The sequence below is a fragment of the Cervus canadensis genome, chromosome 28, assembly GCF_019320065.1.
Source record: "Cervus canadensis isolate Bull #8, Minnesota chromosome 28, ASM1932006v1, whole genome shotgun sequence".
Classification (NCBI taxonomy): domain Eukaryota; kingdom Metazoa; phylum Chordata; class Mammalia; order Artiodactyla; family Cervidae; genus Cervus; species Cervus canadensis.
The window spans coordinates 39,602,913-39,613,276 of record NC_057413.1 but is presented as its reverse complement, the minus strand read 5'-3'; the positions used below and the strand labels follow the sequence as shown (position 1 = coordinate 39,613,276).

At 53.2% G+C, this 10,364-nt stretch overlaps 1 long non-coding RNA gene across 1 annotated transcript; it reads left to right on the top strand.

The window, feature by feature from the left end:
• Positions 1 to 311: 311 nt before the first annotated feature.
• On the top strand, positions 312 to 8,849 carry LOC122429656. Its single transcript, XR_006266077.1, has 3 exons — positions 312 to 456; positions 8,139 to 8,324; positions 8,774 to 8,849. It is a non-coding gene; the product is annotated as an uncharacterized LOC122429656 (long non-coding RNA).
• Positions 8,850 to 10,364: the final 1,515 nt, after the last annotated feature.

Below are 10,364 nucleotides of genomic sequence, written 5' to 3'. Positions count from 1 at the left end.
GGGCTCAGCATCCATTGTCCCCACTTTTATGGCAGTGAAGACCCCATCTCCTTTAGGGCGCCACCCCACGCCCCCAGCTCTTGGTTGTGTTGCTTGGATAGGACTGGCTTCCTTCAGCCCCTGGATGTCTGCTGCCTCCCAGTGAAGCTCCCCAGACACCAGCATTGGTCCGCGGACGGGCACGTGACCCAGTTCAGGCCAATCAGACACAGGCTGCTGGAGGATTCTGGGAAAGGAGCTCCTCTGCTTTCCCACGAGGGGCCCCAGAGCTGCGCTCACTGCCGCCGGACTTGAAGGAGGAAGCAGAGAAGCCCCAGGAATGCTGACAGCCATCCCGAGGGAGCCAGAGAGGGCAATGTTAGGATGAGGTTAACACCGTGGAAAGCAGAAAGAGAGGCAGGAACACGGTCTCCGGTGAGATCACTGCGCTGCTGGATTCAGCCTCACCTGAAGCAGGTAACTTTGGCATTTTAAAAATTATGTGAGCCTTTCTACTGCCTCAGGGTTTTCTGTGGCAACTAAAATATCCCTTTCTGATACTACTGGTCTCTGCTGCCTAGAGTATCAGAGGTCACTCCCATGCGGGACAGGGTTACTGAAGATGGACGCTGCTGGGCACGCCCCATGTGGGGTCAGGGGGACTGATGGCATTTGTGAGGGGCATCTCAGGCTGCTAACTGCTTCATGACTCAAAGTCAGATATTCAGTCTCTCTACAGCCGTGGCAAGGAGCCATTTCCTCAAAGGAGAAGAGTTACTTGCTCAAAAGCTCTAGAGGCTTTCCTGGGGCTGTCCCACTGGGGCTTGCTGCAGGGGAGCCCCAGGCAGCATCATGCCCTGCCCTGGATGCTCTGGGCACCGCTGGCCCAGGGCTGAGGCTTGCAGTCCAGCTTGGCCTCTGTGGAGCCTCTGCTGCATGGGGCCCCTCAAAGCTGGGCACCTTTGGGTTCCTTAGAAAAGGAGTTGATCTCCAGGCTGCTCCCAAAATCCAAAGTCCACCGAGCATTCTGCATTCTGTTTAGAGACAGTGGGTTCAGGTGGCAGAAGATTCTCTTTCCTCTGAAGAGAGTAGTCCACAGATCTCAGACCTTGGACCTGCCGGATCCTCGCTGAGGCCCTGAATTACAGCCCAGTTTCTGTCACATGTGCATCTTACCAAGACATCCGGGACACCGTGACTTCTTTCTGGTCCTATCCTGCCTGCATTTTGCTGCCAATGCCGAGGATAAACCTATTGGCAGGGTGATGTCCAGGGGATGGAGAGGTGGTCCAAGGCCGCAGGAGGAACTCTAAAGCCAGTGTTCTTGAGGCAGGGCAGTAACCTTTTACTATTCTCCTGGTCAGATGCAAGCAAATGGCTTCTGGTGTTTTCTGTTGATCACGTGGAGTACATTCCACTTTCCAGATCGGTAACTGGATACCAAGGGCCGGGGCTGGATTAATTTGCTCTACCAGAGAGACTACACCTGGAACGGCAACTGCAAACCAAGCCACCACCCGCTTGAGTTTACAATGCGCCATTGTTGCTGGCAAAGAGCTGGCTGTTCTTCACACTAGCGGGTCTGTGTGATAGCATAGGGGGTGTGACCGGGCCATCACAGGCCACCTTTCTGGTGTCAGACGGGGACGCCCAGCTTTGTGGGCTCCTTGGGCTTGCAGTGTTGCTTTGGTTCCCTCCATTTGCAGGCAGGGAGAGCATAAGTGGCTTCCCCCTGGCCTTTCCTATTGTAACGGGCCCTCGTCTTCCAGTCAGGAAGCTGAGGTGGGCTTCCTGTCACCCACAAGGGCCTTGATTTCCTCTCAGGAACTTGGGAAGTAACTACTGGTGGGGGCTGATGTCTCACTGACCTGGTGTGTGGTGAATTCAGGTGAGAACTGCCTTCTTCCTGAGCTGTCGCAGGACCACTCTGACCTCCAGGCCCCCAGGAGTCAGAGTGAGCCAGACACTCACCCGCTCATCCTCTCCACCTGTGCTCAGCGACCCAGGAGAAAAGCGGCGGCTTTCTCTGAGGGACATTCGGTGGACGATGCACTGTCTCTTCTGTGCTGTGGCAGCAGCTCCTTGTTCAAAAGTGCTGCCCACCCCTTTCTTTGAGGGTCACTGGGTCCCAACCAGCCCTGGTGAGGTTGCTATCCCAGTTACAGGCGATGGAGGGAGCCCACAGCACAGAGGATTTGGGTTGTGGACTCAGGTGAGTGCCCGGTGGGCTGCTCTCTCATCTCACCCCGAGAGACCCTTTATCAACTTCCCCGAGTCCGGGGGTCTAGAACCCTCTATGGAACAACTGGTTGGGTCAAGACTGAGAAAGGAGTACGACAGGGCTGTCTGCTGTCACCCTGTTTGTTTAATCTATACACTGAGCTCATCACAAGAAATGCCAGGCTGGGTGAGTTACAAGCTGGAATCAAGATAGGCGGGAGAAACATCAACAATCTCAGATATGCGGGTGATACCACTCTAATGGCAGAAAGCGGAGAGGAACTAAAGAGCCTCTAGATGAGGGTGAAGGAGGAGAGTGAAAGAGCCGGCTTAAAACTAAATATTAAAAAAACTAAGATCATGGCATCTGGCCCCATTACTTCATGGCAAACATCAAAGGGGGAATAGGGGGAAGTAGTGCAGATTTCCTCTTCTTGGGCTTTAAAATCACTGTGGATGATGACTACAGCCATGAAATCAGAAGATGTTTGCTTCTTGACAGGAAAGCCATGATAAACTTAGTGTGTTGAAAAGCAGAGACATTACTTTGCTGACAAAGGTCCGTATAGTCAAGGCTGTGGTCTTCCCAGTGGTCACAAATGGTTGTGAGTGAAAGTCACTCAGTCGTGTCCAACTCTTTGTGACCTCATGGACTATACACTCCATGGAATTCTCCCGGCCAGAATAGTGGAGTGGGTAGCCGTTCCCTTCTCCAGGGGATCTTCCCAACCCAGGGATCGAACCCAGGCCTCCCACATTGCAGGCAGATTCTTTACCAGCTGAGCCAAAAGGGAAGCCCAAGAAAACTGGAGTGGGTAGCCTATCCCTTCTCCAGGGGATCTTTCCGACCCAGAAATTAAACCAGGGTCTCCTGCATTGCAGGAGGATTCTTTACCAACTGAGCTATCAGTGGGATGGTTGTGAGAGCTGGACCGTAAAAAAGGCAGAGCGCTAAAGAATTGATGCTTTTGAACTGTGATGCTGGAGAAGACTCCTGAGAGTCCCTTGGACAGCAAGGAGATCAAAGCAGTCAATCTCAAGGGAAATCAACCCTGAATACCTGTTGGAAGGACTGATGCTGAAGTTGACAGCTGACTCATTGGAAAAGTCCCTGATGCTGGGAAAGATTGAGGGCAGAAGGAGAAGAGGGCATCAGAGGATGAGATGGCTGGGTGGCATCACTGATGCAACAGACATGAACTTGGGCAAACTTTGGGAGATGGTGAGGGACAGGGAGGCCTGGCATGGGGTCACAAAGAGTTGGGCATGACTTGGTGACTAAACAACAACAGCAACACGCTGCCCAGGCTGCACCCGTCCCAGCTGGGCCTGGCGGGGGTACCAGGCAACCACCCCTACTCCCCACCCGGGTCCTGTCGAGGGCAACTTTGGCTCCAGGACTTCCTGGTAGCCTTCCTGAAACTTTCTCAGAATGGTGCGGCTGTCTGGGACACTTCCCTCGGTCCTTCTCAGGGGTCAGACCGCGTGGTGATCTGATGACCCTTCCTCTCACTCTGCCTCCCTGATATTATCCTTTGCAGGCGTTTTTAAATCCCATCATGGTGTCTGCGTCCCAGAGGACTCGAACTCCTACTTTCTATATCTTAGGTTGCATAAGAGGTTTCCGGATGTTTGTTGTGTTGTTCGTTATGCCTTTTGTATATCTGAAATATGTTACTAATATTTTGGTTATAAAAGACAAGATCATGACTTTGTCTCACTGATAGAAACCGCAAGGGAAGTAGGAAGAAGAAGTGACCTGGAATCTGTGCCCATCGATAGATCCATTCGGTGTTCTTGGCTGGTTGTTTGGCCTTCCTTCCCCTACTTATGCCGGGGATTTTTTGGTCCTTTTTAGCCAATTAGTGCAGATCATCACTTGATTCAGATTCGCATTAATGATTTCTGCAAATGTCAGAACGTCTGCCAACTGTCTGCAAGAGCACCTTGAATGCAAGATTTCTGGTGACCGGCGCCCATATCAGTAAATGCAGTCCGGCCCCCACCCATGTCCCTCCCACTTAATACAGGCACTCTCGAGATCCTCCCCACACATCTTCCTCACACCTTAGAAATATAAATGAGTGCATTCCTGCAGTCCTTTCTGAGTATAACTCTTCTCTCCCCCTGATTCTTCATCATCTCATCTGGACCACGAGGAGTCTGAACTCTTGACTATTCAGGGAGAAAATGTGAGAGGTGGATGGGGAAGCAATTCAAGAGTGAGGCGGTGAGCTGCTTAGGCTTAGGGTCCTGGTAATCCCCCCAGGTACCACCGCTCCAGTAGGACACTCATGTTTCCTGACCACTGACCTCCTGCTCACAGAAGGGACCAAGTGAGGTTGTGAATTCTACTGACACTGTAATTCAGGAACTTCAAAATCAATCTCGAAGTTCAGTCTTCAGCAGTTTCAAACTCTGTAGCAATATGCAATAAAAGATTCTTTCATATAATGGCCCTGAATTTTATTCTGTGCCTTGAGGCGAACATTTTGATTTGAGCCTGTCATTTTCTTGCTTTAAATTATCCAATGTTAGGAACAGCCATCCAGCTGAAGGTCCCAGCTTTCCTCATCCTTTATAAATTGGCCCACAGCAGCTGCTGGAGTCTCTCACATTCAGTCGGCACTTGGTCCCAGGTGACCGGAATGTGTGGCATGATTACCTGTTCACCACCGCATACCATTGGTAACCTTTTCTGTTGAATAATGTGAACCAGAGTCCTTCTGATTTTGGCCCCATGAAGCTAAGAAAACCAATTTCAGGTAGCTTACATATCCCTAAGGTTTAATGTCATAAATTCCACTTGTGGTACTAATTTCTGAAATCAGGGTTCTTCAGCTGCAAGTATCAAAAATTGACTGATGAAAGAGTGAAACAAGAATAGGGGATTTATCAAAGAGACAGTGAAGCAGGGCATGGAATAGAAGGAAAGGCTAGACACTGAGGCTCAAGAGGCACAGGACCCCCGCAGCTCTGGGCATCCGGGTACTGTGGACACTCCCCCCGGGGCACTGCTACACGATGCCTCAGCCCTTACCACCTTCCACCCCCGTGTGTCTCCATTAGAGATGCAGACTTTTGAGGGAGGCTCTGATTGGGCCAGACTGAGCCGTGGACCTAACCGTGTGGTGAGGAACGTGGGGGTGGTGATTGGCCATCCCCCGGAAGCAACAGGGGCCCAGGGAAACTGAGGCCCTCCTCCCCAAGGGAAAGATGCTGGGCAGAGGAAGCCAGAGTGTGGATTCCACACACCACTCCCTTTCAGTTCTGAGCCTTTTCACTTTCCCCTCTCCCTGGAGGGCTCAGACTCTCCCGTGGCATAGATGTCGTTTCCCCTAGGGAGTTGCTGGGAGCGTCCCTGCCTGGGATAAGTGCCCCTCCTAGGTGATTCCACAGCCCTTATCTCCCTGTATTGTAATTGTTTGTTTGTTTATTTTTCTTTCTCATGGGATTGTGAGCTCAGTGATAGGAAAGAGTGTTTGCCTTGCTTACAGTTATTAACCCCCAAATGTACACAATTCATGGCACACAGTAGGTCCTCAATAGCAATTTGTTACATAAGTAAAGGATGAAGACCTTCCTCTCTCACTAACTTGCTATGACCTCAGGGAAGCCCCTTCCCTCTGGGCTTTCGTTTCTTATTCTTAAAATGCAGAGTAGCAGCAGGTCTTGTTCAAGGATGGTTTGAGGGCAAGAGATCGAAATTCACCTAAGCAAGCTCAGCAAAGATGGGTATTATGAGGGATCAAGGATGTCTCGCAGAACTGAGGACATCACCAGGAGCTGAAAGATGTCAGGAATCAGCAGTTTCATCTGCTCCCTCCCTGGGGCCAGGTACCTGTCTCTCGCTGGGCTCCAGGCTCTGGCTTCCATCTCTGTTTGTGGATGACATAGTCTCTTCAGCCCTTGTAGTTCTTGCATCATGGGGTTGGCTTCCCTGGGAGGCAGCTCTGAGATGGAGTTTATCCTGGAAGATGTTTAGTTTGGAAGGTTCTCAAGCTCAACACCTGTGGAAGGAAAGGAAGCATTCAGGGGTGGAAAGAGGGAAAGGTCAGGTTGGGACACCACCCTCCAAATGTCATCAGCTGATCTCACAGAAAGCTCTGGACCCAGATGGTGAGAGGACTGGACTTTTAACACACCTCACCCACCCACCTCCAACTAGTCACTGGAGTGGGCCGCCTAGGAAAGAGGGCATGACCTCTGACAGGGCTGTCTTCCGCTGAGGCTGTCCTTGAAGGGGTGGCAGCTGAGAGATGTCTCCCATCAGCGGCACTTCCAGCAGCTGAGAAATGCACCCTCCACTCCTAAAGAGGGATGCGGGTAGAGCATCACAGTGTTCTCTACCTGAGACCGGGCCCCAGGCTGGGTTCAGGCACTTGAGTGGGAATCTGATGCCTCAGCTCTTGGCCAGGTGCCCACCTTACAGCCAATGAGCTATGCTCAGGCAGCTGCCAAGTGACGTGGCATAAATGGCCCTTCAGTTTGGGAGAGGAGGGGACCCCCAAAGAGTGTATATCATGAAGAACTTCCAAAATGTCCTCTACAAACTCAGGGCAGGTGGGACAAGATTGCTAAGCTCTGGGGCTCTGGAGCCACACCACTGTGTTTGAATCTTATTAGCTAGGAATACATTCAGCAGTGAGGAGCAGAGAATGATGGCAGAGGGGCTTAAACAAATGAGGGGTTTCTTTGGCTCATCCAAGAGCCAGGAGAAGGTAGTCCTGAGCTGGTACAGTAGCTCAAGGATGTCACTGGGACCTGGCATCCTTTGATTTCCCATTCCATCACATTTAGCAAATGAGTTTCTCCTCATGCTCACAAGGTGACTGTTGCACCTCTGGTCATAATGTCTGGGTCCCCCGTAAATAACCAGAAGGGAAAGGGGCCCCCAGAGAGGAGTGGGGAAAAGGGGGGTGAAGGATTCTTCTTTAGCTGGGCTTTTTCTTTGAGAATAGGTGCTCCAAAGACTTTTGCCTCTTGTTCATTGACTAAAATTATGTCATGGGGCTCTTCCTCGCAGCCAGGGAGGCTAGGAAGGTGAGCATTTCAGCTTTCCAGCCATAAGGGAAGGAAGAGAACCGGGGCTTGATGGCGGCTTCTGGATAGTGCCTCCACTGTGCGAGCCGCAGCCACGTGCTGCCTGTGTGGCCTCGGGGAGGCCACCTAACCTCTCCAGCCTCCGTGTCTCCACTGAGAAAAGGGAGCCAATCATAGCGTCTACATCATTAGATGAGTTCATGGAACCAGCACCTGATGCATGGGGAACTCCCAGTAGATGCTCACCAGTATCGTCATTGCTGTGATCACCTAGGATTCCGATGGTGGGGTCCGAGGCACTGTGGTGGGAGGGACTGTGGAAGGTGCCTGTCACGCCCCACGCTGTGGGGTTCTGCCTTGGAAAGCACAGCTCACTGGAGTGTGTGTGATGTGACATCTTCTGGAGTGCTGAGTGGGGTGAGGATCTGGTTTCGATTAGAAATGTTTGGAGTCAGGGAGAGGGGCTCCAGGGGTCAGGATGCAGCTGGGGTGAGTGTGTCCCCATCTCCTGGGGCCTTCAGACAGCCTTCAGGTTGGGGGTCGGCACAGCTCAGTGGAGGGCAGGGCAGGTGGCATGTGACAGGCTGGCCAGGCCCCCTCTGGCTGGCGCAGGTTCATTTGAATGAGTGAAATCTGACTCTGGGGCCCCAGTGCCTCATTTCTCTTCTTCAGTGTTGGGGAATCAAACCAAATTGATTGCGAGCAACTCTAATACATTGATTCAACTTGGTGAACAAAAAAGGCAAAAGGGGGGCAGGCAAAATACATATTGCTTCCAGTCATGAGGCCAGTGGTTAATCTCGGCTTCGTACCTCTGTCCTGGTGGTGGCTTAAGTAATTAAGTGGAGTGAGTGCTGGCTAACTGATGCTTCCTCCCCATGTTGGCTTATTCACAGGGGAGCCAATGGCCTGTGGAGTCGAAGCACTGCGTTCCTTCCCTTGGGGCCTGCAGTGGCTTGTGGGCCAGGCATCCAGGTGGGCTCAGGGCATGCATGCGCCCCCCACCCCTGCAGACCTGACTCCTTGGGGCACACATGCACCTGGTCAAGGAGGAAGCCCTTGAGCAGTGCACATTCTCACAGGTGGGTCCACCCCAAGCCTTAACCAAACCAGCTTGAGAAGTTGGCCGGCTCCTTCCCCCCACCCCCAGCCTTGGTTTCCCCATCAGTAATATGGGCTTTGGAACAGGCCTTGGAGGGCCTCAAGGTGACTGGTGGAAAGGAAACTCTTTGAACTGCCCAGGCCTTGCTCAGGCTTGCGTGGGCTTGCTTTCAATGCCCTGCTCCCTCTGACCCCACCTCTCCCTGGCACCCAACTTGGGTCTGTCGCATCTGTTCCCAGAAAAAGACCCGGTTCCTGGTGACCTGGCTGTAACGTCCTCTTGTCTCCTCCCAGAGGACCTGCGTCTTGAGACTTTGGTCATTAGGTCCCTTTTGTAGGCTCCAGACAGAGTGGTTCAGAGCCCAGCTTTGGGGCCCCACTACCAGTTTGTGTGACCTTGGGCAACTTACTTAACCTCTCTGTTCCTCAGTTTCCCCGTATACCCTGGAACATAACAATAGGTCCCTGGCTTGTTGTGAGGAGCCAGTGAGTGTATCAAGCACATACCTACAGTGAGCACAGGTACATGTTAGCACTCTCTGGAGCAGCAGCAGGGTGCTGGTAAAACTGAGGGGGTCCCCTAGGTCAGGCTGGGCGTCTCATCCGGGAGGCATGCTGCCAGCACCCGGAAACTAATACATTAACAGCCACACCAAGGCCTGCTCCTGACTACTGAAATGATCTCCGGGTGTGAATAGGCCATCAGGGTCGCTAAAAGTCCCCGTGCGTGCTAAGTCCCTTCAGCCATGCCCGACTCTGTGTGACCCTGTGGACTGCAGCCTGCCAGGCTTCTCTTTCCATGGGATTCTCCAGGCAAAAATACTGGAGTGGGTTGCCATTTCCTCCTCCAGGGGATCTTCTGGACCCAGGAATCGAACCCACGTCTCCCATGTCTCCTGCATTGGCAGGCAGATTATTTACCACTAGCACCGCCTGGGAAGTCCAAAAGTCTCCAGGTGATTGTATATAGTGTGCGGCAAGCCTGGGACCCACCAAGCTGGACAGTTACAGGGAGGGCAGTCCATCCAGGTGACAAGCACAGTCCAAATGAATGGAGGTGGTCTGAGAGAACCAGCCAAGCATGACTGCTGGAAGGCTTCCTGGAGGAGGGGCCAGGAGAGGGGAGGGAGAGGGGTAGGAGGGGCTCTGAGGCCCAGGGGCAGTGGGGTGCCCCTCCACTGGCTGCTCCACCCTCAGGGCTCCCCACCTGCCTCTGCTCTCCCCACTTCTGTCTCCCGGGGCCCCTGAACTCCAGCTGGTGCCCGCCTCCTTAATAAAGGCAGATTGCTGCTCTGCTTGTCCCCAGTACTCCTGATGGGGCCATTAATATTCCAGGGAAGATTAACTCCCCCTCTGCTTCCTCCCCTGCAGCTGCTGGGCTCCTCTGACTGATGAGGGCCTGGGGCTCAGACAGAGATGTTGCTGGAACCCAGGCAGGAGATTGCCTGAAATGACCTCTGGAACTTAGGTGCTGTCCTGCCTCTGTGGCCCCTTCCAGGTTTCAGCTGAGACGGGGGTGGAGGGAGAGGGTGTGGGAGAGGCTGTGTGGAGCTGCCTGCGGTCCCGGGACTCTGGATGGAAACTCAGGGCTCTCGTTCAGTCATTTTATTTGGCTCAGAGAACGCACAGTCACATGGGGGAGCAGAACCCAGAACTCCTGACTTTTGGCTGAGTGACCTTTGCATATATCAGACTCAGGGGCCTGGGCAGGTGGACAGCACCCCTTCACCATCCCCAGAGGCCTTTGGTGACAAGAATGGTGTCCTCTGGGGGCTGCTGGCAGGGCGGCCTTCACGAGCCTTGCCTGCTTCACTGGGTGGCCTCCACCCGGGCCCGCTGGAGAGTGAGGGGGACGCGGGCTGCCTGACAGCGGCCCGGTGACTCTGGAGGTGGCAGAGGCGCTCCAGGCAGAAAGTGGGAGGCAGCAGAAAAGGGAGCCCAACCCCCCAAAGCTGATGGAAAGGCACACGTTTCCTTCGAATCCCAGTTATTCTGTGCCAGCCTCCAGCTCCCAACCACAT